A 27,911-nucleotide genomic window follows, 5' to 3' on the forward strand; every position below is an offset into this window, starting at 1 on the left:
AACCCATGGACATAGAATGTGTAGCTCTGGCCAGTTAGGGTTTGACCAACCTGCAGCTTTGAGCTCTTTTTGTCAAGAGCCTCTGGAAGCTTTGGGTTCAATGCAGTGGACAAAACATGGGGGTGCGCTCGTTGCTAAAATGGAGCTAGTGAAATTTGAAAATTAGGCACCCACAGACCAAGTGGACTATTCCCTGTTGGTGAATGTCGCATGCCATGAAACATTACAGTGAACTGCATATACCATAATGCACTTGGGAGTTATGGGGGCTAACATTCTGGTAGTTTTATTAATTTGTGTTTTTCCGCTGGTGAAAGGCGAAGTGAACTTTCCTCTTCCGGGTCAGTGACGGCAGATTCATTCATTCAGCTGCATTGCTGTAGATGTATTTATACCCGTCGTAGCTGCTCTTATGGAAGTGGTGTTCCGCTGCCTTCTTTTTAAAGTAATCTTATAAATAGTACCAATGTAATGACTTCGTCAGACGTGGGCACATTTCTAGGATGGGTTTTGTGTCTCGTTGCAGGTTTTTCTGTGGGGGTTTCCACACTAATCCCGTGCGGCCCCCGGTGAGCAAAGGGCACCGCAAGGTCGTCTGCGGGGGGCCTGTGGATGATCCGAGCCCCTCAAAGCCGTTGGGCTTCGGGCGCAATAAACCTGCATTGCATGGCGAGGTGGGGGAAAGAATGAATAGTTTAACTGCCCTCCAGGGTAGAGGGTGTCAGCCCTGAATCAGCTGCGCTTAACTCCGAATAACAACAACAACCTGTGGCTGCTTCAGAGAGACTGAGGAGGCAAAGGTTTGATTCAAACCAGAGAGCGCTCGAGACACACGCACGAGACAACAGAGGCCGCAGGAGCCTCTGGGCAGGAGGGTTATTAATAATAGGATTGCAGCATTTGTGGCCATGAGCTCAGCCTGGGGACAGAAAGGAGCTCTGCAGCCACAGTGTGCATCACAAGGTTAGAAGGCGATGAGTTTAAAGCAGAGATTCAGGGCCGCATTCATTCCATTTGATGTCAGCACCGTGAAGAAATGATGCTTTGTGTTTATTAGCAGGTAAACATGCGTACTTTCTACAGAGGAATAGTATTTGTATCTGTTCACATGCTTCTTTCATATTGTCATACGCAGTGCTTTAAGTGGGACGGGTCTCTATCTAGCAGGACCACCCTTCACTATGTATGTCAATTCAAAGAGACTCCTTATAGTTCTTTCACAGTCTCATCATTTCAGAAATTATGCTTTGTGTTTATTAACAGGTAAACATGCGAACTTTCTACAGAGGAATAGTATTTGTATCTGTTCACCGGCTTCTTTCATATTGTCATACGCAGGGCTTTAAGTGGGACGAGTCCTTTTTAAAAGCTGGTGCTGAGACGGGTCTCTATCTAGCAGGACCACCCTTCACTATTCATGTAAATTCAAAGAGACTCCTTATAGTTCTTTCACAGTCTCATCATTTCAGAAGTGAAGCATTTTCAATATTCTAAACAACGAAGCCATAGTCGTTGCTTTTTTATCTGATGCAACTAGGATGGCTTACTAGCATGGGTGCATATTCACGACACTGAGAGTAAACATTCAGGGCAATGGGCTGTACAGTGTTTTTCAGACTCTGAACTGTTTCATACATTTGTGACTTAAGAAAAGAAAGTGCATTCATATCAGATCCGTACAGTCCCCGCAGCGCCATAGTGCACTCTCAATGGTCTGGGAAAGTGAACCTGCCAGAAATGAATTACGTCACCCAAGACATACAGACACATAGCAGTTTCCCATTCTTCTGCTCGTGGTCTCTTCTTTGTAACTTACACCACTGATAACTAGTATTCTTCCCTGCATAGAACTGCACACATTACCTTTCATTATTTACCTTTCTCAAACAAGTCATAATGCTTTTTCAAAGTTCATTTAAATTATATTACAGAACTGCTCACCAAGCAAAAACTTAAAAAAAACTTACTAATCAGATAGGAGAAACCTAATACATTTACCAATGCTTGTTTACATTGTACTATAGTTAATTAGATATTCAACATACATTAACAAGCATCGGCATAGCCAATAGGTCGGCCAAAACTCACGCAAAAGCTGTTTGGCATGTAAAACGTGAAGTAACTGAGCAAAAATGGTTGAAGATCTTCGAGCTGCTTGCCCCTAGTAAGACCCAAGAATTTTGGCAATACTTAAATAAGCTTACCCATGGAACTTGCAACACGGAGAACCCACTTGATGCTAGTACTTGGATAGCCCACGTAAAAACTCTCTACACCAACGCCCCAGTGAAAAACTCAAGCAAGAGAACAGCCCTGGAAGACCACCCAAACGAAGAAATGACTGAACCCACGTCCCCTTCAGCTAACGCTACACCTGCTGAAAGAAAGGCTTTGAGGGCAATTTTGAAAAAAATACGCCACAATGGGGCCCCCGGACCAAATGGTCTGCCAGGCTCCCTCTTCAGGGAGGACATCGACTTTTGGGCAGAGAACCTGGGCCAGCTGTATGCAGAGTGTAGACTCCTGATCAATCAATCAATCAGGGGTTTGTTAAAGCGCGACTACTCACCCGTAAGGGTCTCAAGGCGCTAGGGGTGGGGGGGTGCAGGTTCCATTCCATCAAGGAGGGGGTCTGTCGAAGAGCCAGGTTTTGAGGTTTCTTGCAAAGATGGGGAGCGATGTTGTCTGTCTGAGGTGGAGCGGAAGGGCGGTCCATGCTTTGGCAGTGAGGAAGGAGAAGGAGCGGCCTCCCGATCTGGTCTTTCTGGTGCGGGGGACCACGGCATAGGAGAGCTGGGCTGATTGTAGGGTCCTTTGGGGTGCGTGGAATTTGAGTCGGCTGTTCAGGTATGCTGGTCCGGTGTTGTGGAGGGCCTTGTGTGCGTGGGTGAGCATCTTAAAGGTGATTCTCGCCTCGACGGGGAGCCAGTGGAGTGTGCGCAGGTGCTGGGAGATGTGGCAGTGTTTTGGCAGGTTGAGGACCAGTCTTGCGGCGGCGTTCTGGATGTTCTGTAGCTTGCGGATGAGGTTTTTGTTTATTCCGGCGTAGAGTGCGTTGCCGTAGTCGAGTCTGCTGGTGACCAGGGCGTGAGTGACTGTCTTTCGGTGTTCGAGGGGGATCCATTTGAAGGTCTTACGAAGGAGGCGGAGGGTGTGGACGCAGGAAGATGAGACAAAGTTGATCTGGCGTTCCATTTTGAGCTCGGAGTCCAGGATGATTCCCAGGTTGCGTGGGTGGTCTGTGGGGGTTGGCGGGTTTCCGAGGGCGGTGGGCCACCAGGTGTCGCTCCAGGCGTTGGGGTTTGGGCCCATGATGAGTACTTCTGTTTTGTTGGTGTTTAGTTGTAGGCAGCTGTTTTTCATCCATTTGGCGACGGCTTCCATGCCTTCTCGAAAGTTGCGTCTGGCGGTGTTGGGCTCGTTGGATAGGGAGAGGATGAGCTGGGTGTCGTCTGCGTATGACACGATGTTGAGTCCATAGGTTCTGACGATGTGGGCAAGTGGAGTTGACTGAACCCACGTTGAAGAGTGTCGGGCTGAGGGAGGAGCCCTGGGGGACTCCGCAGGTGGTAGGTGTGGGGTCCGAGAGGAATGGGGGAGTCTGACCCGCTGCGTCCTGCCAGAGAGGAAGGAGCAGATCCAGTCGAGGGCCTTGTCCTGGATTCCTCCGTCATAGAGTCTGCGTATTAGGGTGCGGTGGGAGACTGTGTTGAACGCCGCTGATAGGTCGAGGAGGATGAGGGCTACTGTTTCTCCTTTGTCCAGTAAGGTGCGGATGTCAGTATCTTGAAGTGAAGGTGTTCCATCAGTTCTGTGGACTCGTCAGGGAGTGTGCTCAGGCGGAGGCTGGATTTGTGGACGATGGCGATTCCTCCTCCTGGGTGGGTGGGGCGGTCCTTCCTGGAGATCTTGTATCCTTGGGGGATGGCGATGGCGATGTCCGGTCCCGAGGTGGTGTTGGTCCAGGTTTCGGTGAAGAATGCTACGTCCGGGGTGGTGCTGTCAAGTAGGTCCCAGATTTCTGTGGCGTGTTTGTGGAGGGATCGGACGTTGAGGAGGATGCATTGCAGGGTCTTCGGTTCGGTTGTGTTCTTGTGGGCGGGTTGTGCTGGATCCGTGTTCTTGGCGGTGCTGCAGGTGTGCCGGCAAGGGTGACAGCTGAAGGGTCCATGGGTGTCGGCTGGTGATGCTAGCTTGCAGTTGTTGTTGCAGCCTGGGTTGAGTGCGTGGAGTGCTGCTGGGTCGTAGCGTTGTCGGGGCGGAGGTCCAGGGTTCCTGGTGCTGGTCACGGACGGGTCGCAGACGGGCGCAGACCTGCTTGCCTTTTACGCGCCTACGTGCACCAGCGGCGCGCCCGCCATTAAGTAGGGGTCGGGGAGGGCTGGACAGCTGGGAGGCGGGAGCGGGGAGGGGAGCTGGATTGGGCCGGTCGTGCTGGAGGGGGAGTGGCCGCGGGGGCAGCAGCGGCGGGGAAAGGTAAAGGGAGGAAAGAAGGGATAAAGAAAAAGGGAAAATAAGCAGAAATAAGGCACAAAAGAGCAGAGGTGCAGAAAGGTGAAAGATAGAAAGGGTAGAAAAATGAGAGAAAACGAGTGAAGGAGCAGAGGGAGAGAAAGGGAAAACGGGCAGAAATAAGGCACAAAAGAGCAGAGATGCAGAAAGGCGCAGAAAGGTGAAAGATAGAAAGAGTAGAAAACCGAGTGAAGGAGCAGAGTGAGAGAAAGGAGACAGAGGTCCACTGGACCACCAGGGATGAGGCGCAGGGAAACCTGCGGGTGGAGGAGGGTCTCGATCACCAACACTCAAGAGTGCAGAGGCAGGGGCACCTCACTTAAGGGTGGAGCTGCGAGGGTGGGTGAGCAATTTCACTGACAAAGAGTCAGTGGTCTTGCTCCTGATGGATGTCCCAGACTCGTGGAGAGGATCTCTAATGCATCCAATCTACAAAAAAGGGCCAAGCACAGACCCTAAGAACTACCGAATGATTGCCTTATTGGACGTGGAGGGCAAGGCATACGCAAGTTCTCTCCTTATGGAATTAACAGACTGGGTCACCAAGGAGAACTTGCTTCCCTTCTATCAAACAGGATTCCGCCCGGGAGGCCTCACAATAGATAACATTATTGCCCTATCATACTTAATACAACAATCAATGGCTCAGGGCGACCAGCCTCTTTTCGCTTGCTTCATCGACTACACAGCAGCCTTTGACGGTGTAGATCGAAATACTCTATGGAAGAAACTGGCTGCCTGGAACATCTGTCCGAAACTCCTTCAAGCAATCAGATCACTGTACACCCAAACATGGGTAAGAGTCAAACTTTCCTGTTAATCAGCCACGAAAAAGATCAGCACCAACCACGGGCTAAAGCAGGGCTGTGTCCTTGCCCGCTTCTATTTCTATTCTGAACTCGGACAAGACTCCTGTCTTGTCCGAGTTCAGTTTCAGCCGGCTAGTCTTCATCCAGTTTGCAACAGCCTTCATTCCTTTTTGGAGGTTGGATTTGGTGGTGGCCAGGACCTTGGTGAGGGAGAGGATCCGCTGGTTATCGTCAGTGTACGAGATGATGTTGAGGTGGTGTGCTCGGATGATGTTGGCGTGCAGTGCCATGTAGATATTGAAAAGGGTAAGGCTGAGGGACGATCCTTGGGGTATGCCGCAGGTGATCGTGGTGGCTTTGGATTGGAAAGGGGGAGGCGGACTCTCTGGGTTCTGCCGGTGAGGAAAGAGGTGATAAAAGTAATTAGCAGTTTAAGCACATTGAACAAAATAAATAGTTCATCCATTTTTCTAAAACAATGTACATATGCCAGCATATAAAAACAGTATCAGGTGTTTTCCTACCATGCTTTCCTGTGTGTGTGTGTGTGTGTGTGTGTGTGTGTTTGTCTCTGTCTCCCATTCCCTTGAGGAGAGTTTTTATTAGTATTGCAGGAAATCACAATGTTTGATTGTCTCTTTTGTATTCTTCTTTCCCACAAGGTCTTCCACTTCAGTCCCTTAGGTGAGCCTCGGCTGCCGTCGTCTCTCGGACAGAAGGAAAAGGCACAGGTAAGTGTTTTTGCTTTCTGGTTTAGTCAAGGGAGGATGTGAGGAATAAATAATAGCTATGCATAAATGTAAAGGGAGGGGCTAGAGGTTGGAGTAACCAAAAGAAAAAGAGTAGCCGATGATTTCTGCTTTTGTCTTTCTTTTCCATCTCACTTATTTCCTTTACCCTGGGTCCCTTTTATCCCTCTGCCTCTCCGCCCGTCCCTCTCTGACTCAGCCCCTTTCCAAAAGCCCCGTAGACGCCCAATCACCTGGAAGAGCAAAGTCCCTCCGGGGCCGTGGCGTGGTGACGAGTTCAAATTTCGAGATGGCATTGACTGATCGGAAGTCTATACAAAAACAGATGGAACCATCCGGTTTCAGAACTATGACCATGGGGGAGGACCAGTTACTGCTGGAAGGTTTTATGACTCCTAGTTGTAACATACTCTCTATTGCGGCAGGAACTGCGTCCCGCCTAGCACATGGTATTCTGTAGGGGCGTTGTTTTATTACTTCATTTGGTGGGGTAACAATGGCATGCTCGACGATTGTTGTTTTACCTGGGAGGTCGGAAAAGATGGAGGAGAAGGACTCTAAGAGGGTCTGAAGAGACACTTTTTGTTCCTCTGTTAGATGTTCGTTTATGAGCAATTTAGTCAATTTTGAAGGAATGGGTTTTTAGTCAGACAAAACATAATGGGTGTCTTTGGGGAGGGGTCCCAACAATTTCTTTAGTAGATTTATGTGGTATATCTGGGTTTTGGTTGAGGAAAGGCGTAACCGGTAAGTAGTGAGGCCTGTTTTGGCGTATTGGGGAAGGTAAGAGGAGGAGCACCTAGTCATGGACTTGTAACTGCTGTCACCTCTTTCCTTTATTGCAAGACATCTGCTAGCTTCTTTGAGCTTTTTCTAAGTTGTCGTGAGCAAAATCTCGCCGTTTCTGTATGCGGTTTCTTAGGCTTTGGGTGTATTCTAGAGGGTGTTGTGTGTCTCCTTGTTTCTCTTGTTCCCAGTCTTCTCTTGTCATTTCTAGCAAGGTTTGTGACTGTCTCCCATAAAGAAGTACAAAGGGAGAACAACCCAAGCTTCTCTAAACCTGGCTTCAAATAACAAAGAGGGCGAGTGGGAACAACATGTCCTATTCTTTCCCTTCGGTGGTTAGCATTTTCTTCATGGTTAGCTTGAAGGTGGCGTTATATCACTTGCACAGACCCTCTGTCTGAGGGTAATAAGCCGATGTTCTTATTTGGGTAATTTTCAAGGTTTTCCACACTTGTTTCATTAAACGAGATACAAAGGGGGTACCCTAGTCTGTCAAAATCTCTGTGGGAAATCCTACCCTCGAAAACAGTTCTAGTAACTTTTAACTGATGTTTTTTTCGTGCTTGGTGTTCGTAGGGGAAATTCTTCTAGGTATCGAGTTGCGTAATCAACAATAACCAGTATATAGATATATAATTTTTTCGATTTTGGGAGAGGACCTAGTAAATCCATACTTATCCTCTCAAAGGGGTTATCGATGATTGGTAGAGGTTGTAAGGCAGGGGGTTTTTGAGGTCCTTCTTCTGACGTATTTCACACTCCCTGCAGTATTTATCTACATTGGTGAATATCCCTGGCCAATAAAAAATATCTCAACACAGTCTGGGTTGTTTTTTCAGGCACACTGTGACCTGCTAGAATGTGTGACTGGGCAAAAAATAATATTTGATAGCGAACTCTCTTGAGAACCACTAACTGTGGGGATCATCTTGTTTTCCTATCCTGCATATGAGGGGAATGAGGACGGTATCACTGGGTTCTGCGCTTGTTGCCAGGCAATCTGGTGGGTGGGGTCTTTGAATTGAGCATACTGAAATGACCGGTCCGAAAGCCAAGGGGGTTGTCTGAGCAGCGTACAAGGGTGTGTAGGAGTGTCCCTCAGTGTGCTTTTGAGCAACAAGAGGAATTCTGGATAGTCTGTGTCCAAACTGAGTTGTTCGGGTAGGTTGTCCAATACTCCTACCCTGACCAGTAGAGTACTGTCATTGGGTAACTTGATGGGTATTTCGGCTATTGGATAGGTTCTGATGTCTCCATGAACGCAGCGGATGAGTGTCTTTTTCTCCGTGCCAGTGCTTAATTTGTGCCAGTGCTTTCAGGTGCTAAGCACAAGCAACTATTTCTCAGGGCCGGGTCTATAGAATTGAGAGTCATGGGTATGCTCCAAAGCCTGAGGAGTGTTGCAGGTGCTGACTTTTTCATGGTGAAGCTTCGTTCATTGTTTGAGGCTCGATCGGAGTCGGTCAGCTGCAGAGAGCTGGTTGCTTCTCCCCATCCAATCCCCCAGGTCTGGCCATGAAGGAATCCTCTGGAAAAGAGAAGGAATAGTTGAGTTCGATGAGAGGACGTGGAGCAAGCAGAGGAAGTGGCAGAGGGAACCGTTGGGAATCCCCTAAAAACTTCTGGCAAGAGAGAACTGGGTAAAAGGTCAGTTCAATTGGAGGTGAGAGATTTAAGACAAGTAATGTTAGTACCAGAAATGGATACACCCTAAGAACAAAAAAAATCTGATGGTCATTCTTCCTTGTAAAATGGGGTCCATGTTAAATACATTTTCAGTTTTTCCCAAGGTGACACATTGAAACTTCTTAGCTAACAAAAGTGCAGATTGCTGCTGGGGCTTATTCATGGTAGGAATATAAACAACTGTGATTAGCAGAAAGTCAAATTCCATATTTTGTGTACGCATTAGGAAAAAATGTTGCAAAGAGGCAGGGATGGAAAGAGTGCTGGGGAGCTGGGGGGTGTGTTTTCTTGAGCGAAAGGGATAAATAAGTCCTCTTGCCAGATCCTAACTAATAAAGAAGTAGTCTCTTCCAAGAGGCTGGTGTTCCCCCAAAAGATCTTTTTCTGAATTTTATAAAAGGAAAAAGGTGCACACAGACCAGTCCAAGCCCAGTGTTTCTAACTGCCACCCCCAGCTAGTCATTCCAGTCATTCTCCGAAGGGGCAGTTTGCCCTTAGGCAACCACACAAACAACCACACACATACACACACACACACACACACACACACACACACACACAACCACATCCACCACAACCACACCCACAACCTTATACAATCACAACCATACACACACACAACTACACACACACATAACCACAGCCACACCCAACCACACTCACAACCACACACCCACACACAACCACACACAACCACACCCACACACAACCACACACACAACCACGCCCACACACAACCACAAATACACGCACAACCACATACAACCACATCCCCACACAACCATACTCAACCACACACACCCAACCACACCCACACACAACCACACACAACCACACACACAACCACAAATACACACACAACCACACACACACAAAACCACACACACACCCACACACAACCACACACAACCACAGTGGTGCTGTAGTGTGGTGCTGTAGAGTGGTGCTGCACAGTGGTGCTGTACAGTGGTGGTGCAGGGGGTGCTGCAGAGTGGTGGTTTATATTGGTGTTGTAAAGGGGTACTCTAGAGTGGTGCTGCAGTGTGGTGCTGTACAGTGGTGGTTTATATTGGTGCTGTAGAGTGGTGCTGCAGAGTAGTGCTGCAGAGTGGTGCTGCAGAGTGGTTGTTTAGATTGGTGCTGTAAAGGGGTACTGTAGAGTGGTGCTGCAGAGTGGTGCTGCAGTGTGGTGCTGTACAGTGGTGCTGCAGAGTGCTGCTGTACAGTGGTGCTGCAGAGTGCTGCTGTACAGTGGGTGAGGAGCTTGAAGGTGATCCTCTTGTTGACCAGGAGCCAGTGCAGGTTTCTCAGGTGGGCGGTGATGTGACTGTTGAGAGGGAGTCCGACGATGAGGCGTGCAGAGGCGTTTTGTAGGCATTGGAGTCTCTTCTGGAGTGTGGCCGTGGTTCCTGCGTAGAGGGCGTTGCCATAGTCCAGCTTGCTGCTGACGATTGCTTGGGTGACCGTCCTTCTGGTTTTGGTGGGGGTCCATCTGTAGATCTTTCAGAGCATGCGGATGGTGTTGAAGCAGGAAGAGGAAACAGCATTAACTTGCTGGGCCATAGACGGCGTGGAGTCCACAATGAACCCCAGGTTGCATGTGAAGTTGGTGGGTATCAGGGCAGCTCCCAGCATAGCCGGCCACCAGGAGTCATCCCATGCGGACGGGGTGGATCTGAGGATGAGGACCTCCTGTCTTGTCCGAGTTCAGTTTCAGCCGGCTAGTCTTCATCCAGTCTGCAACAGCCTTCATTGGAGGTTGGATTTGGTGGTGGCCAGGTCCTTGGTGAGGGAGAGGATCCGCTGGGTATCATCAGTGTACGAGATGATGTTGAGGTGGTGTGCTTGGATGATGTTGGCGAGCGGTGCCATTAAGATATTGAAAAGGGTAGGGCTGAGGGATGATCCTTGGGGTACGCCGCAGGTGAATGTGATGGCTTTGGATCGGAAAGGGGGAGGCGGACTCTCTGGGTTCTGCCGGTGAGGAAAGAGGTGATAAAAGTAATTAGCAGTATAACCACATTGAACAAAATAAATAGTTCCAACATCTTTCTAAATCAATGTACATATGCCAGCATATAAAAACTGTATCAGGCGTTTTCTTACGATGCTTTCCTGTGTGTGTGTGTGTGTGTGTGTGTGTTTGTCTCTGTCTCCCATTGCCTGGAGGGAGAGTTTGGATGCTCCCCATTGTGGAAGAGTAGATAGAGAAGGAGCTCACTGCATTGAATAATTTCTTGGTGTACACTTTTTATTAGTATTGCAGGAAATCACAATGATTGATTGTCTCTTTTGTATTTTTCTTTCCCACAGGGTCTTCCACTTCAGTCCCTTAGGTGAGCCTAGGCCGCCGTCATCCCTTGGACAGAAGGAAAAGGCTCAGGTAAGTGTTTTTGCTTTCTGGTTTAGTCACGGGAAGATGTGAGGAATAAATAATAGCTATGCATAAATGTGAAGGGAGGGGCTAGAGGTTGGAGTAACCAAAAGAAAAAGAGTAGCTGATGATTTCTGCTTTTGTCTTTTTTTTCCGTCTCACTTATTTCCTTTACCCTGGGTCCCTTTCACCCCTCTGCCTCTCTGCCCGTCCCTCTCTGACTCAGCCCCTTTCCAAAAGCCCCGTAGACGCCCATGCAGCTGGAAGAGCAAAGTCCCTCCTGGGCCGTGGCGTGGTGACGAGTACAAATTTCGACATGGCATTGACTGAGCGGAAGTCTATACAAAAACAGATGGAACCATCCGGTTTCAGAACTATGACAATGGGGGAGGACCAGTTACTGCTGGAAGGTTTTATGACTCCTAGTTATAACATGCTCTCTATTGCGGCAGGAACCGCGTCCCGCCTAGCGCATGGTATTCTGTTGGGGCGTTGTTTTATTACTTCATTTGGTGGGGTAACAATTGCATGCTCGACGATTGTTGTTTTTCCCGGGAGGTCGGAAAAGATGGAGGAGAAGGACTCTAAGGGGGTCTGAAGAGACACTTTTTGTTCCTCTTTTAGATGTTCGTTTATGAGCAATTGAGTTAATGTTGAAAGAATGGGTTTTTAGTCAGACAAAACGTAATGGGTGTCTATGGGGAGGGGTCCCAACAATTTCTTTAGTAGATTTATGTGATATATCTGGGTTTTGGTTGAGGAAAGGCGTAACCGGTAAGTAGTGAGGCCTATCCTTTCAACAACTACATATGGTCCCTTCAATTCTGCCCTTTTTTGGCGTATAGAGGAAGGTAGGAGTAGGAGCACCTACTCATGAACTTGTAACTGCTGTCACCTCTTTCCTTTATTGCAAGACATCTGCTAGCTTCTTTGAGCTTTTTCTAGGTTGTCGTGAGCAAAATCTCGCCGTTTCTGTATGCGGTGTCTTAGGCTTTGGGTGTATTCTAGAGGGTGTTGTGTGTCTTCTTGTTTCTCTTGTTCCCAGTCTTCTCTTGTCATTTCTAGCAAGGTTTGTGGCTGTCTCCCATAAAGAAGTACAAAGGGAGAACAACACAAGCTTCTCTAAACCTGGCTTCAAATAACAAAGAGGGCGAGTGGCAACAACATGTCCCATTCTTTCCCTTCGGTGGGTAGCATTTTCTTCATGGTTAGCTTGAAGGTGGCGTTATATCGCTTGCACAGACCCTCTGTCTGAGTGTAATAAGCCGATGTTCTTATTTGGGTAATTTTCAAGGTTTTACAGACTTGTTTCATTAAACGAGAAACAAAGGGGGTACCATGGTCTGTCAAAATTTCTGTGGGAAATCCTACCCTCGAAAACAGTTCTAGTAACTTTTCACTGATGTTTTTTTCATGCTTGGTGTTCGTAGGGGAAATGCTTCTGGGTATCGAGTTGCGTAATCGACAATAACCAGTATATAGATATATAATTTTTTCGATTTTGGGAGAGGACCCAGTAAATCCATACTTATCCTCTCAAAGGGGTTATCGATGATTGGTAGAGGTTGTAAGGGAACGGCAGGGGGGTTTTGGGGTCCTTCTTCTGACATATTTCACACTCCCTGCAGTATTTATCTACATTGGCGAATATCCTTGGCCAATAAAAAATATCTCAACACAGTCTGGGTTGTTTTTTCAGGCACACTGTGACCTGCTAGAATGTGTGACTAACTACTCGCCACACGCCAAACACCTCTTGCCACTTGTCACTCACCACTCACTGTTCATTGCTTGTTCATTGCTATTCATCGCTGACAAGAGTACAAGGGAGAATGCTGGCAATCCTTCAGGAGCAAGAGCGGGATCCTGAGCCAGTCCCACTACAGACGGCAGATGTAGGCGCTTCCCTCCACTCCTCGGCTCAGCTCTGCTCTGCTCAATGCTTAGTAAATACGTAAAATCATGCGGCAGGTGAAGACTCCTCTGTTCTCCTCTGTGCCCTGCTGCAGCCGCCGCACGAGCAGCACCGCAGACCAAGGCTCCTTTGACCCCTGCAGCAGCCACCACACTAGCAGCACTGGCAACGCCTTAGCACCGCGGTGCCAGCAGTGGCCGTTCCTGCCCCCTCAGCAGATCCATAGAACTTAAAGCACCTGTATAGCAGAACGCGGGTGAAGTGGGAGAAACCTTCGGGAGCGGGAACCGGTCACAAAACAAACCTGGGCAGTCGTCCCAGGCTCCGCTCCTCTTGCTCGTCAACTCTTCCTCGGCTCGGCCTCTCGGCTCTACTCGATACGCTCTGCACTCAATGCTGAATCACAGGCCAACAACGACTGTGAACACCAACAGAGGGAAGAATTGTGTGTTTCCCCCAGTTAGTAAAAAAAACAGCAAACGTCTTGGCTGCTTCTGCTGCACCCAGAGTCTTATGCGTCTTTTCAGTCTAATTTTTCTGTCTGGAAAATAATTGTGTCCTGATTTTCTGCACCCGGTAAATCCAGGTGTAGAAAAACCTAACAACTGATAATCAGGTGGAATAAAATGAACACATGAAAGTACGGCTTCATTTTATTGCCCTTGATTCATACTCTGGACCATAGTTGAGGGATAGGTCTAGGCATAGTCCTCGCAGCACACAATAGATTTGCTTGAGGCAGAGGCCAAAGCTCAAAAGCCAGGATACCAGATACAAGTAGGTGGTAACTCAGGACAGGGGAAAACGCCTGTTGTCCGTAGAGGAGTCATTCCAGTCCCAGAAATCTACATTAAAAATTAATAAATAGTATCCTTTTTTAAATATCTGTTTGGTGCCAGTGCATATGACTTTAATTTCTGCCTTTGGGATTCTATGTTACAAGTCCATAGGGTGCATGTATCCTTTGTGAGCTTAATAAAATGTTGAAAACTCTATAAATCCTCACTCCTACATCCAAGTACTCCCAGGCTACCATTCTACACTCTGCTCTGTCTGAAAAACAGCTTAACATTTTCAAAATTCTGCAACTCTGCATTGATTTGGCTTGTAAATTATATTTTGGGAAATTTTCATGTATTAACTATTTAATTTTAATACTATAGGTGATTGAAATTACTGACGAAGAAAGCAAGATTTAGCACCAGGCAACTGAAGTCAGTGCCATAAGAAGGATTATTTTGAAAAACTGAAGGACATCCAGCATTCTACGTTTAAACAATTTCCAAAATCTAGGTGTGGCGAGGAAGTGGGAGCTGAGGAAAGTACTATACTGTAAGTGAAGTCTCTAATTTAGTATTTCATTAACCCAGAGCAAAGCCATTTCTGTGCACAGAATAACGTTCATCTAAAACATCATGTAATTCCAGAGAGGAAGCACACACTGCATTAAAAGAAAGTTATAACAAAAGGTTTCTTCTGCAGACCATCAAAGAAAAGACGCTGAGAGAAGATTCCGAAGCTGACACGTTAACAACCAAAAGATTGGAAAATCACCTTTGTTCAACAACCGTTTTTAACCAGTTACACAAGTTTGAGACTATCTGACTCTGGGTAGAAAACCACGACCCACTCTGCTCACTCTTGCGAAAATCTTAAAAATTCACCACTTTATTGTGTTCATAACCATCTCAGATTGTTTATTTTTTATTGTGTACTGTTCTGTAATTTTATGTTAATCGCCTCAACAGTATCTGCTGTGAATGAGTGATATGTAAAACTGTTAAATATAAAAATGGATTAAATGAGCACAGTTGCGCTATAGGTAATGTAAATAAATCCTCGTCTTCAGAACTATAAACCTTAACCTTACCCCAAACATAGAAAGGGTAGAAGGAACTGATGTTCTGAGACTCGTGATCCACAATAGTACTGTGCACGTTCTAACGCCCTCAGTTACTGCCATTACGTCAGTGCAAAAAGGTACTTATCAGTTTAATTATTAAATATCAGACTAACACCTTATCACTGCATTGCTAAGAACCTATACAAATAGATTTGAGAAAATCTTCAGTCACAAAATAAGTTGCTGCCGGATAGGCTATAACCTAAAGACTATTATCTGCTAGAAACATTTCGACAGGTGTTACAGGGCTGCTTCCAGACATATTTTGCTCAATTCAAGTGTTGAGAAGATTACACACAATTTCTTTTATAGATAAATGCTGAACATTATCTAAACAAGCCCAACTCTAAAATCGGGTACACTCTTACCGTGGCATATAAGCAAGAGAAAACTAAACGTAGAGATATTAACTCTAGGAATACACCTTATAAAAACACGGACTGTGAGAACAAATTCAGTGTTCAAAACCGCCTCAATCAAAGCAAAATAACCTAAGTTGGGGAAAAAAGTTACATGTGCCAAAAAAGATACAGCCATAAATCTTATCTCACAGAATTTGACACAATGCACACTGGGGGAAACCACTCTCAGTGCAAAGTATGCCAAAAAAGTTTCAGGCGTAAATCTTATCTCACTGTGCATATGAGAATCCACACTGGGGAAAAACCTTATCAGTGCTCTGAACGCCAGAAAAGGTTTAGTGTCAAAGCGAGTCTATATCTACATTCATTAACCCACTCTGGGGAAAAATCTTACCAGTGCGCTGAATGCCCGAAAAGTTTCGCCCGTAAATCGAAACTCACTGAACATATGAGAATCCACTCTGGAGAAAAACCTTATCAGTGCTCTGAATGCCAGAAATGTTTCATTGACAAAAACAGTCTCACTCGGCATATAAGAACCCACACTGGTTATAAACCTTTTCAGTGCTCTGAATGCCAGAAATGTTTCAGTTGCAAAAGCAGACTCACTGAACATATAAGAATCCACACTGGGGAAAACCCTTATCAGTGCTCTGAATGCCCAAAACAGTTCAAACTTAAATCACTTCTATTTGCACATTTGAGATTCCACACTGGGGAAAAACCGTATCAGTGCTCTAAATGCCAGGAAAGGTTTTGTAACAAACAAAGCCTTTCTCAACATGCAATAACCCATTCTGTGGAACAACCTTATCAGTGCTCTGAATGCCCGAAATTTTTCAGTGTAAAACGTATACTCACACGGCATACAAAGATCCACACTGGGGCAAAACGTTATCAGTGCTCTTAATGCCACAAATGTTTCAGTGACAAAAACTGTCTCGCTCGGCATACAAGAACCCACACTGGGGAAAAACCTTATCAGTGCTCTGAATGCCAGAAATGTTTCATTGACAAAAACAGTCTAACTCATCATATAAGAACCCACACTGGGGAGAAACCTTTTCAGTGCTCTGAATGCCAGAAATGTTTCAGTTACAAAAGCAAACTCATTGAACATACAAGAATCCACACTGGGGAAAAACCTTTTCAGTGCTCTGAATGCCAGGAAAGGTTTTGTAACAAACAAAGTATTTCTCAACATGCAATAACCCATTCTGTGGAACAACCTTATCAATGCTCTGAATGCCAGAAATGTTTCAGTAGAAAAAATAGTCTCACACGGCATACAAAGATCCACACTGGGGAAAAACCTTATCAGTGCTCTGAATGCCAGAAATGTTTCATTGACAAAAGAACTCTTTCTCAACATACAATAACCCACACTGGGGAAAAACCTTATCCATGCTCTGAATGTCAGAAATGTTTCAGAGACAAACTCAGTCTCACTCAACATATAGGAACCCACACTGGGGAAAAACCTTATCAGTGCTCTAAATGCCCAAAAGATTTCACACTTAAATCACTTCTAACTGGGCATATGAGATTCCACACTGGGGAAAAACCTTATCAGTGCACTGAATGCGACAAATGTTTCAGGGTAAAAAGCAATCTCACTCAGCATATAAGAACCCACACTAGGGAAAAACCTTATCAGTGCTCTGAATGCCAAAAATGTTTCGGCCAAAAAAACAATCTCATTATTCATATAAGAACCCACACTGGGGAAAAACCTTATCGGTGCTCTGAATGCCACACATGTTTCAGTGAAAAAACCAGTCTCACTCAGCATATAAGAACCCACACTGGGGAAAAACCATATCAGTGCTCTGAATGCCAAAAATATTTCTGCCAAAAAAACAGTCTCATTAATCATATAAGAACCCACACTGGGGAAAAACCACATAGGTGCTCTGAATGCCAGATATGTTTCTGTACAAAAGGCAGTCTCACTCAGCATCTAAGAACCCACACTGGGGAAATACCTTATCAGTGCTCTGAATGCCAAAAATGTTTCAGCCTTAAATGTAATCTCACTAAACATATGAGAATCCACACTGGAGAAGAAAATTATCAGTGCTCTAATTGTCAGAAAAGATTCAGAGGTAGAGATAATTTCAAGCGCCATAAGAAAACACACCATCAAAATATTTTAGTGCCAGAAAAGCATCAGTTTTAAACCAATCTCACTCTACATGAGCAGACGCACACAGGGGAAAAACATTACCAATGCTGTGAATGCCAGAAATTCCTATCTGATGGGCACAGCCTCACTAACCATAAGCGATTCTCCATACTGATGAAAAACTTTATGAGTGTTCTGAATGCCAGAAGAGCTGCAGAGAAAAACGCTATCTCACCATGAGAAACTCCACACTGGAGAAAATCCTTATGCCAAAAAAGCTAGTATCTGAAAGACAGAATCTGAAAGAAACACGTTGGTGTTAGATTCCTTACCTTAGAATTACCCCCAGGCGTCAGACTGGATACGGAAAGTTTTTCGTCAGCAGTGCCCCTGCGCGTCGGTGGGCGTCATCTGCGGCTCCGTGTCCGTCGTCGGTGTCGTGATCGCCGGAATAATGTCGCTGGAGTACTTAGACGCCGCCCTCGAGCGCTGACGTCAGTTCTTCTTTTTTCCGCGCCAGCTAGCGCAGATCCGGGAAGAGCACGTACCTTTAGTCATTTTTTGACTAACTTTTTGGACATTTTTGACTATCTTTGTCGAGTCGACTCGACTCCTGGTGCCAGTAGGGATGCCCGGTTTCAAGCTGTGTGGCGCCTATCACCGACTGATGTCTGTTACCGACCCCCTCCGCCGGTGTTCCTACTGTTTGGGGGCGACCACGATGACAAGTCGTGCTCCGACTGCCGGGCCTTGACGTCGAAGGATAGGCGGGAGCGTTCCCGTAAGCTCCTCGAGCTCCGGCAGTCGACTCTGTGCCGCTTGAGGTCCCAGTCGGGGAGGAAGTCGAGGAACTGGTCGCGGAGCCGCAGTCATCACCGATCATCCGGATCCAAGTCCTCGCACTCGGGTAAGTCTAGGCATGTCAAAAAGAAGCAGTGAGGACTCCCCTCGCCACTCACGCGGCTCAGGAGTCGCATCCTGTCCCACACCCTCTGGTCCCTGGACTGAATGCGACTCCGGGCGATATTAGAGACTTCCTCGTGGCCAAGAGGACTCTCTTCCCGCCGTCAACACCTGCCGGCGCGGCTTCGGGCCCGCGGGTCCGACTGGCAGTCCTAACTTGCTGGCGGCTTCGGCCCCGGTGCCGTCGGCAACTTCGGTCTCGGCGTGCAGGACCCTGTGGGATCCAGGCCTGGATCCCGGTCGCGCCAGTTGACCTTATGACTCCTCCGCTGGCGCTGACCCCGGCGCCATCCTCGGACAACACCGTCTCTGGTTTTAGCCCCAGTCCTGGTTCGGCGTCGGAGCAGCGCCTTCTCCGATGTTGATGGGTGAGCCCTTCACCTATGACTCTACGGCTCTGTCATTTATGCAAGTGTGGCTCACTGGTTAGAGGAGGCAGACCCTGAAGCAGAGGTCAGACCCGGGACCAGGGTTCAAATCCCGACGCGGCAGGGTCTTGAGCCCAAATGTCCACGGACTCGACAATTCTCACTTCGGTGCCTACTCGAATCACGGGTTCACACTCTGCAACTCTGGGCAATAGCTTGCTTAATCTCCACTACGGCCCCCCAGCGGCGGGATGCCTGGCTTTCACCTTGGGGATGCCCAGTTGGGGTTATCTCACAGGGAAAAGCCAGGACGGGTTCCCAAAGCAAGCGCCTTGAGACCTATAGGTGATAAGGCGCTATATAAGAACCTTTGACATTTGATATGCCTGTTAATCAGGACACGGATCAAGGGGAGGACTGGGAGGGGTCTGAGGACCCTCTGGCACAGCAGTGCCAGTAAAGTCAGGACTGGGATGATGAGCTGGGGGATGCCAGTGGTCTAGACACTTCGCCTGACACTGGTTTTCTCTCTCCTCCCTCCGTGACTACGGAGGAGGGGGCTACTTATGCTGTGGTGTTGCGTAGGGTGGCCAAGGCCCTAGCCCTTGAGCTCCCTGCAGCAGCGTAAGGACTAACTTCCTCACCGAAGTGCTTCAATGCCAGTCAGCTCTACGAAGCCTCTGCTGCCGTTTAATGAGGCCCTCACTGACTTTCTGATGGGCACTTGGTCCAAGCCCTCCACAGTTCTCCCTGTGGATCAGTACATGGACCGACGCCAACGCCCGGCTCCGGGCGACCCCTGCTTTCTGTCCACCCACTCCACCCCCGAGAGTCTGGTTATCCAGGCCTCCACGTCCCAGACCGCATTCCCGACCGCTCTGCCATATCAGGAATCCAAAAGGCTAGATCAGTTTGGCAAGAAACTGTTCTTCTCGGTCAGCCTAGGATTGCGGTCCATTAACACTGCATGCCTTTTGGGCTGTTACACCCACTCTCTGTGGGATACGGTGGCAGACGTGCTTCCCCAGTGTCCGGCGGAGGCCCAGACACGGCTCGCCCAGGCTGTCGCTGACGGCCGAGACGCAGCACGGTATTCCATCCGATGTGGACTTGACACCACGGACTCGCTGGGCAGAGCAAATTCAACGACTGTGGCGATTACTCGTCACGCCTGGCTGAGGTCCGCCAGTTTTTCAGGGGATGTCCAGAACACACTCATGGACATGCCCTTTGATGGCCGTCTCCTCTTTGGCGACAAAGCAGATAGCGAGCTTGAGCGCTTTAAGGACTTCAGGGCTATGGCCAAGTCCTTGGGCCTGTCGGGCCAGCGCCAGCAAACTTCTGCTTTTCGTCTCTTTCGTGGCAACGGAAGGGGCACCCCCACACATTTGTACAGCCTCAACGCGGTCGCGGACGTGCTGCCTGACGTGGCGGAGCAGGGGGTCAGAGAGCCGGTCAGTCCACATCAGCTCCCGCAGCTTCTGCCTCAAAGCCTTCCTAGTCCGAGCTTTCAGGCTCATTCCACGCCAGTCGGAGGCAGGGTTTGCCATCACGTACTCCACTGGCGTTCCATCACTTCGGACAGGTGGGTGCTGCAAATCATCCGAAGGGGCTACTCCCTCCCCTTTGAGGCGACCCCTCTAGCCATGCCACCACAGTACCATGTCGGGGGATCACTTGCAACTTCTGCGAGAGGAAGTTACGGCCCTCTTGGCCAAGGGGGCCATCGAGCGCGTTCCTGGTCCAGAAGTAGGACGTGGTTGTTATTCCCACTACTTTCTGGTTTCAAAGAAGGGCAAAGGGGGCCTGTGCTCTATCTTGGAACTCAGGAGCGTCAACGGCTCCCTCCTGAAGGAGAAGTTCAAGATGCTGACTTTAGCTCAGGTTCTGGCTGCCGTAGACCCTGGAGACTGGATGGTAGCGTTGGACTTGCAGGACACCTATTTCCATATTCATGTCCTTCTGGCCCACCGTCGTTACATGCGGTTCATGGTAGGCCACGAGCACTTTCAGTTTACCGTGCTCCCCTTCGGCCTTACCAGTGCCCCCCGGGTATTCACTAAAGTGATGGCAGTGGTTGCAGCTCATCTGCGCAGATTAGGGGTTCCAGTCTTCCCCTATCTCGACCACTGGTTGTTGATGGCGGGCTCGCCCCAGACAGTCATCTTCCACCTCCAGAGTACGGCCGGCCTCCTGCACTCGCTTGGGTTCTCCATCAACGTGCCGAAGTCACACCTGAGTCCCTCTCAGAAGATCCTCTTCATCGGAGCGGTTCTACACTCGGCGCAGTTTTGGGTGTATCCCCCCGAGCAGCGGGTTTGGGATATTCAGGCTCTGTTTCCAATCTTTCAGCCTATATCCAGAGTTTCGGTCAGAATGACCCTGCGGCTCCTGGGGCTGATGGCCTCCTGCATCCTGCTGGTACATCACGCCAGGTGGCGGATGCGGGCTCTCCAGTGGGACCTGAAGTTCCAGTGGGCACAGCATCAGGGCAACCTGACTGACCACGTTCTGATCTCGAAGGGCACTGCGAGACAGCTGCAGTGGTGGCTCATGGACCGCGATTGGGTCAGTGGCAGATCCCTCTCCCTTCCCCAACCGGAGCACACAGTGGTGACGGGTGCGTCCCTCCTGGGATGGGGTGGCCACATGGGACAGGCGGAGATCCGAAGCCTCTGGTCTCCGGCTCCATATCAACCTTCTGGAGCTGCGGGCGATCCGAATTGCACTGAAGACATTCCTTCCCTCTGCCCAGGGAAGTATAGTGCAGGTGTTCACGGACAACACCACCGCCATGTGGTACTGCAACAAACAAGGCGGGGTGGGGTTGTGGACCCTATGTCAGGAGGCTCTGCGCCTCGGGACATGGCTGAAATATCAGGGCATCACCATGGTGGTTCAACACCTGGCAGGTTCGCCGAACACCAGGGCGGACAAACTCAGCCGCCGGTGCTTGATCAATCACGAATGGCGTCTGTACTCGGACGTGGCGAAGGTCTCTTTCAGCAGTGGGGAGAGCCTTGGTTAGATCTATTCGCCACCGAAGAGAACGCGCAATGTCTTCAGTTCTGCGCGTTGAAATTTCCAAGGCGGCACTCGCTCGGCGACGCTTTTCGTCGCGAGTGGAGTTGCGGTCTGTTGTACGCTTTTCTGCCTATCCCACTTCTGCCCAGAGTGCTGAAGAAGATCAGGCGCGACCGGGCCCAAGTCATCCTTGTGGCTCCTGATTGGGCACAAAGATACTGGTATCTCGAGCTACTCAGAATGTGAATCGATCCCCAGATTCGACTGCCTCTTCAGGAGTAACCTTCTGTCGCAGCAGCAGGGAACGGTCCTCCACCCGAACCTGTCCAGCCTCCACCTCCATGCGTGGAGATTGAGCAGCGACAGTTGAGGCCATTTGACTTGCCTCCTGAAGTCTGTGATGCTATTCTGCCAGACAGGCTTCCCCCCACAAAAACGGTATATGCCTGCAGGTGGAACACATTTGTGGCATGATGCACAGCAAAGGCTGTGGATAATCTCTCTGCCCCTCTTTCAGAGGTTTTCCTCTTTCTTCTTTCTGTCGCCCAGCAGGGCTCTGTCCTGGGCACTATCAAGGGCTATCTTTCGGCCATTTCAGCCTCCTAGTGGCTTCCTGGTCAGCCTTCTATTTTCAAGTTCCTTGTTGGAAATAGATTCTTGAAAGGCATCACGCACATGTTTCCTCCTGTTCCTTTCGTGATGCCTCAGTGGGACTTGAATCTGGTTATTACCCTTTTGATGTGCGCTCCCTTTGAGCCACTTCATAATTGCCCTCTCCGTCTTCTGACCCTAAAAACTGCTTTCCTGGTTGCCATCACCTCGGCCAGAAGAGTGAGTGAGCTCCAGGCTCTTAGCCTGCTTTCCTCTCTGTCCATCCGCACAAAGTTGTTCTGAGGACTCGTCCTTCATTTCTACCCAAGGTGGTTACTGCCTTTGCTCAAGCCTGAGATTGTGCGAGTTATGTATCATTGGTGAACTGTAGCTGCTCTCACATCTGTGGTCTTTCTATCACACCAATCAGACCGGTTCACTTCCTGTAGTTAGTAAGGTTACTGCCTTTCACATCGGACAGACCATTACCATGCCCACCATCTTTCCGCCTCCACATCCCTCGAAAGAGGAAGAGAGGCTCCACCGTCTGGACCTAAAACGTGCGCTCTCCTTTTACCTGAACCGCGCACAACAGTTCCAGGTGGACGACCAAGTCTTTGTTGGCTACGTGGGAGCTAAGAAGGGACAGGCAGTGCACAAGCGGACCATCTCTCGTGGGTCGTTTTGTGCATCAAGATCTGTTATTCCTTGGCTAAAAAGGAACCTCTTGTGGGGCTGCGCGCCCATTCCACTCAGGCTACAGCGGCTACTACTGGTTTGAGACGGGGAGTCCCTTGCAGGACATTTGTCAGGCAGCTACGTGGGCCTCGCTGCACACGTTTGCCAAGCATTACTGCCTGGAGAGCCAAGGCCGGAGAGACTTCTTCTTTGGCCGTTCTGTTCTCCAGGACTTCCTGGTGTGATTTTGGTTCGCAGACCCACCACCGGGGTTGGTATTGCTGGGGTATCTATTCTAAGGTAAAGAATCTAACACTAACGTGTTTCTTTCAGATGCACAATTTACTTACCATCGGTAACGATATATCTGTAAGAAACATTAGTTAGTGTTAGATTCCTTACCACCCCACCCATCCTCCCCGTTTCTGCGAACCGATATCTAGGGTTCAGGAATTTCCCTGTCAGGGCCCTAGTTTCATGGTACCAGTGTCTGTTTCTTGCATGGCTCTGCGTTCCTGGCGCGGAAAGCTATGTACAGAACTGACGTCAGCGAGGGTGGCGTCTAAGTACTTCAGTGACGTCATTTCGGTGATCACGATGACGGACGCGGAGCCGCAGACGACGCCTACCGACACGCAGGGGTACTGCTCACGAAAGTCAAATTCCACCAAGCAGTTCCAGCGCCTGTTCGTCATACGAAACAACTGCAGCCAATGAATCCTGGACTCGCTGTCAAACAAGTTCAAGTGTGACTCCTGATGAGACCATCGCCATTGACTGTCTTGTCTGTGAGAAGCTGCTCCAGCCCTCCTGTGATGGTGGGCCGGAAGACCTTCACCGCCAAGTGAAATGCTCGCAACTCCAACTGCTTGATTTGGAGTTGGGTATCTGCAGCTGACGAGGGTTCCCTAATCTCTGTCTCCCATATGGCCTTCCCATCCCATTCCAGAAGAGATACATGCGTCCCTGTGCCAGAAGTAGGTCGTGGTTGCTATTCCCACTACTTCTTGGTACCCAAGAAGGACAAAGGCCTGCGTCCTATCTTAGACCTCAGGGACATCAACCGGTTTCTCCGGAAGGAGAAGTTCAAGATGTTAACCTTGGCTCAGGTCTTGTCTGCCCTCGACCCTGGAGATTTAATGGTAGCGTTGGACTTGCAGGACGCTTACTTTCACATCCGCGTCTTGCCTGCCCACTGGCGCTACCTACGGTTCATGGTAGGCCACAAGCTTTTTCAGTTTACCACGCTCCCCTTTGGCCTTACCAGCGCCCCTAGGGTGTTCACGAAAGTGATGGCGGTGGTCGCAGCTCATGTGCGCAGATCAGGGGTTCCAGTCTTCCCCTATCTCGATGACTGGCTGTTGAAGGCAGGCTCGCCCAGGCTGTCGTCTCCCACCTCCAGACTACAGCGGACTTCCTGCATTTGCTGGGATTCACAGTTAACGTGCGGAAGTCGCACCTGATTCCCTCCCATAAGTCCTTTGAATCAGAGCGGTTCTGGCACAGCGCAGTTTTGGGTCTATCCTCCGGAGCAGCGAGTCCAGGATATTCAGACTATGATACCAAAGTTTCAGCATCCATCCCGGTTTTCTGTGAGAATGACCCTGAGGCTGCTGGACCTCATGGCCTCCTGCATCCTGCTGGTGGATCATGCCAGATGGCATATACGGGCTCTGCAGTGGGACCTGAAGTTCCAGTGGGTGCAGCACCAGGGGAATCTTTCCGATGACGTTCAGATTTCGGAGGGGACTGCAAGTCAGTTGCAGTGATGGCTCACGAACCAGGATTGGGTCAACGGCAGATCCCTCTCCCTTCCTCAACCTGAGTTCACAGTAGTGACGTATGCTTCACTCCTGGGATGGTGCGGCCATATGGGAGAGGCGGAGATCAGAGACCTCTGGTCTCCGGCGGAGTCCAGGCACCACATCAACCTTCTGGAGGTCTGGGCGATTCATCTTGCACTGAAGGCATTCCTTCCTTCTGTTAAAGTAAGAGTTGTGCAGGTGTTCACGTACAACACAACCGCCATGTGGTACTGCAACAAACAGGACAGGGTGGGGTTGTGGACCCTATGTCAAGAGGCTCTTCGCCTTTGGACTTGGCTGGAACATCAGCCCATATCTCTGGTGGTTCAACAACTAGCAGGTTCACTGAATGCCAGGATGGACAAACTCAGTGCCTCATGGATCACAAATGGCATCTTCACTCGAAGGTGGTGCAAGGTCTCTTTCAGCAGTGGGGAGAGCCTTGGTTAGATCTATTCGCCACTGAAGAGAGCACGCAATGTCAGCAGTTCTGCGTGTTAGAGTTTCCAAGGCGGATCTCGATCGGCTACCCTTTCCGTCGCGAGTGGAGTTGTGCCTGTACCACTTCTGCCAAGATTGCTGAAGAAGATCAAACGCGACAGGTCCCAAGTCATTCTTGTGGCTCCTGACTGGGCACGAAGAGTCTGTTACCCCAAGCTCTTGTTATTTACAACAAGGGGTGGTGATGGACAGAGTCTCTGAATTAAGCAGAGTACTCTCACCCAGTCAAGAGATCAGGGCTAGATCCAACACCGTTTTTTAGCTCATTGCACCATCCCAGTTTCAGAACCTGGCTGTGTGCAAATTAGTCTGTCCCTGGCCCAGTGCATCATGGGAACAGGGCAGACCAGACTACAAAAGCCAATTCTTACACTGGGAAGGAAACAAGCTTCCGGGGACCGGTTTCTGGCATTACAGCCGTCTTCGGCCCGGCTTGCTTGAATCCTGATGGTGCAATGAGCAAGGGACTCACATCTGAGTATACCCTTCCACGCTTAGGGTGGACAAAATTATTTACAACAAGGGGTGGTGATGGACAGAGTCTCTGAATTAAGCAGAGTACTCTCACCCAGTCAAGAGATCAGGTCTAGATCCAACACCGTTTTTTAGCTCATTGCACCATCCCAGTTTCAGAACCTGGCTGTGTGCAAATTAGTCTGTCCCTGGCCCAGTGCATCATGGGAACAGGGCAGACCAGACTACAAAAGCCAATTCTTACACTGGGAAGGAAACAAGCTTTGGCCACCACAAGTGTGGAAGGGTATGCTCAGACATGAGTCCCTTGCTCACTGCACCATCAGGATTCAAGCAAGCCGGGCCGAAGACGGCTGTAATGCCAGAAACCGGTCCCCGGAAGCTTGTTTCCTTTCCAGTGAAGGATTGGCTTGGTAGTTTGGTCTGCCCTGCTCCCATGATGCACTGGGCCAGGGACAGACTAATTTGCATATAGCCAGGTTCTGAACTGGGATGGTGCAGTGAGCTAAAAAACGGTGATGGATCAAGCCCTGATCTGTTGACTGGGTAGGAGTGTTCTGATTAACTCAGATACTCTGTCCATCACCACCCCCTTTTTGAAATATTTTGGCCACCACAAGTGTGGAAGGGTATGCTCAGACATGAGTCCCTTGCTCACTGCACCATCAGGATTCAAGCAAGCCGGGCCGAAGACGGCTGTAATGCCAGAAACCGGTCCCCGGAAGCTTGTTTCCTTTCCAGTGAAGGATTGGCTTGGTAGTTTGGTCTGCCCTGCTCCCATGATGCACTGGGCCAGGGACAGACTAATTTGCATATAGCCAGGTTCTGAACTGGGATGGTGCAGTGAGCTAAAAAACGGTGATGGATCAAGCCCTGATCTGTTGACTGGGTAGGAGTGTTCTGATTAACTCAGATACTCTGTCCATCACCACCCCCTTTTTGAAATATTTTGGCCACCACAAGTGTGGAAGGGTATGCTCAGACATGAGTCCCTTGCTCACTGCACCATCAGGATTCAAGCAAGCCGGGCCGAAGACGGCTGTAATGCCAGAAACCGGTCCCCGGAAGCTTGTTTCCTTTCCAGTGAAGGATTGGCTTGGTAGTTTGGTCTGCCCTGCTCCCATGATGCACTGGGCCAGGGACAGACTAATTTGCATATAGCCAGGTTCTGAACTGGGATAGTGCAGTGAGCTAAAAAACGGTGATGGATCAAGCCCTGATCTGTTGACTGGGTAGGAGTGTTCTGATTAACTCAGATACTCTGTCCATCACCACCCCCTTTTTGAAATACCCCAAGCTCTTGAGCATGGCCATCGATCCTATTGTTATCAGATTTCTGAAGTGCCTTACTCCTCTCTTTCCTCCTTCTCCTTTCGTAATTCCCCAGTGGGACTTGAATCTTTTCCTCACTTATCTTATGTGTGCTCCCTTTGAGCCCCTACATAATCGTCCACTTTGCCTCATTGGAAGACTGCTTTTTTGCTTGCCATCACCTCTGCTCGCAGGGTGAGTGATCTTCAGGCTCATCTTCCAGACCTCCCTTTCTTGCTGTCCATCCGGACAAAGGAGTCCTCCATATAAGCCCTCTTTTCTGCCCAAAGTGATTGCCTCTTTCCACATAGGTCTCACCATCGCTTTGCCTACCTTCTTCCCGCCTCTGCACCCGTCCAAAGAGGAGGGAAGATTCCACTGTCTGGACCCAAAACGTGCGCTGTCTATCTACCTTGACCGCACTAATGACTTCCGGGTGGACGATCAACTCTTTACGGATTATGTGGGCACCAAGAAAGGTCGGCAGTGCACAAAGATACCATCTCTCGATGGGTCGTCCTATGCATTAAGATCTGTTATTCTTTGGCTAAAATGGAACCTCCAGTAGGACTGCGCACCCACTCTACCAGACCAACGGCAGCCACTACTGCTTTGGGACGTGGAGTTCCGCTGGTTGACATCTGTCACACAGCCACGTGGGCGTCCCTGCACAAATTTACTGTGCATTACTGCCTGGACAGCCAAGTCCGGAGAGATGGCTTTTTCGGCCGTTCTGTTCTCCAGGACTTCTTGGTGTGATCTTAGTTTGCAGACCCTCCTACGGGGTTGGAATTGCTGGGGTATCTATTCTAGGGTAAGTTATCTATAACTAATAGTCTCTTTCAGACTAACTAGTTACTTACCTTCGGTAATGATGTATCTGTAAGAGACATATATTAGTTATAGATGCCTTACCGCCCCACCCACCCTCCCCATTCTACACACGGACTTATAGGGATAGGGATTCCCTTGCAG

General features: G+C 49.0%; 1 protein-coding gene across 1 annotated transcript in view; it reads left to right on the plus strand.

Moving 5' to 3' along the window:
* The window catches only part of LOC144806531 (uncharacterized), a 653,350-nt gene that overhangs the window by 291,820 nt on the left and 333,619 nt on the right, over nucleotides 1-27,911 (plus strand). The window contains exon 2 of the mRNA XM_078672872.1: nucleotides 13,995-14,163. The gene's annotated coding sequence lies outside the window, so the exon portion shown is untranslated. The remainder of the gene's footprint in view (nucleotides 1-13,994; nucleotides 14,164-27,911) is intronic.

This window comes from Lissotriton helveticus, assembly GCF_964261635.1.
Source record: "Lissotriton helveticus chromosome 1_1 unlocalized genomic scaffold, aLisHel1.1 SUPER_1_unloc_8, whole genome shotgun sequence".
NCBI classification, from domain to species: domain Eukaryota; kingdom Metazoa; phylum Chordata; class Amphibia; order Caudata; family Salamandridae; genus Lissotriton; species Lissotriton helveticus.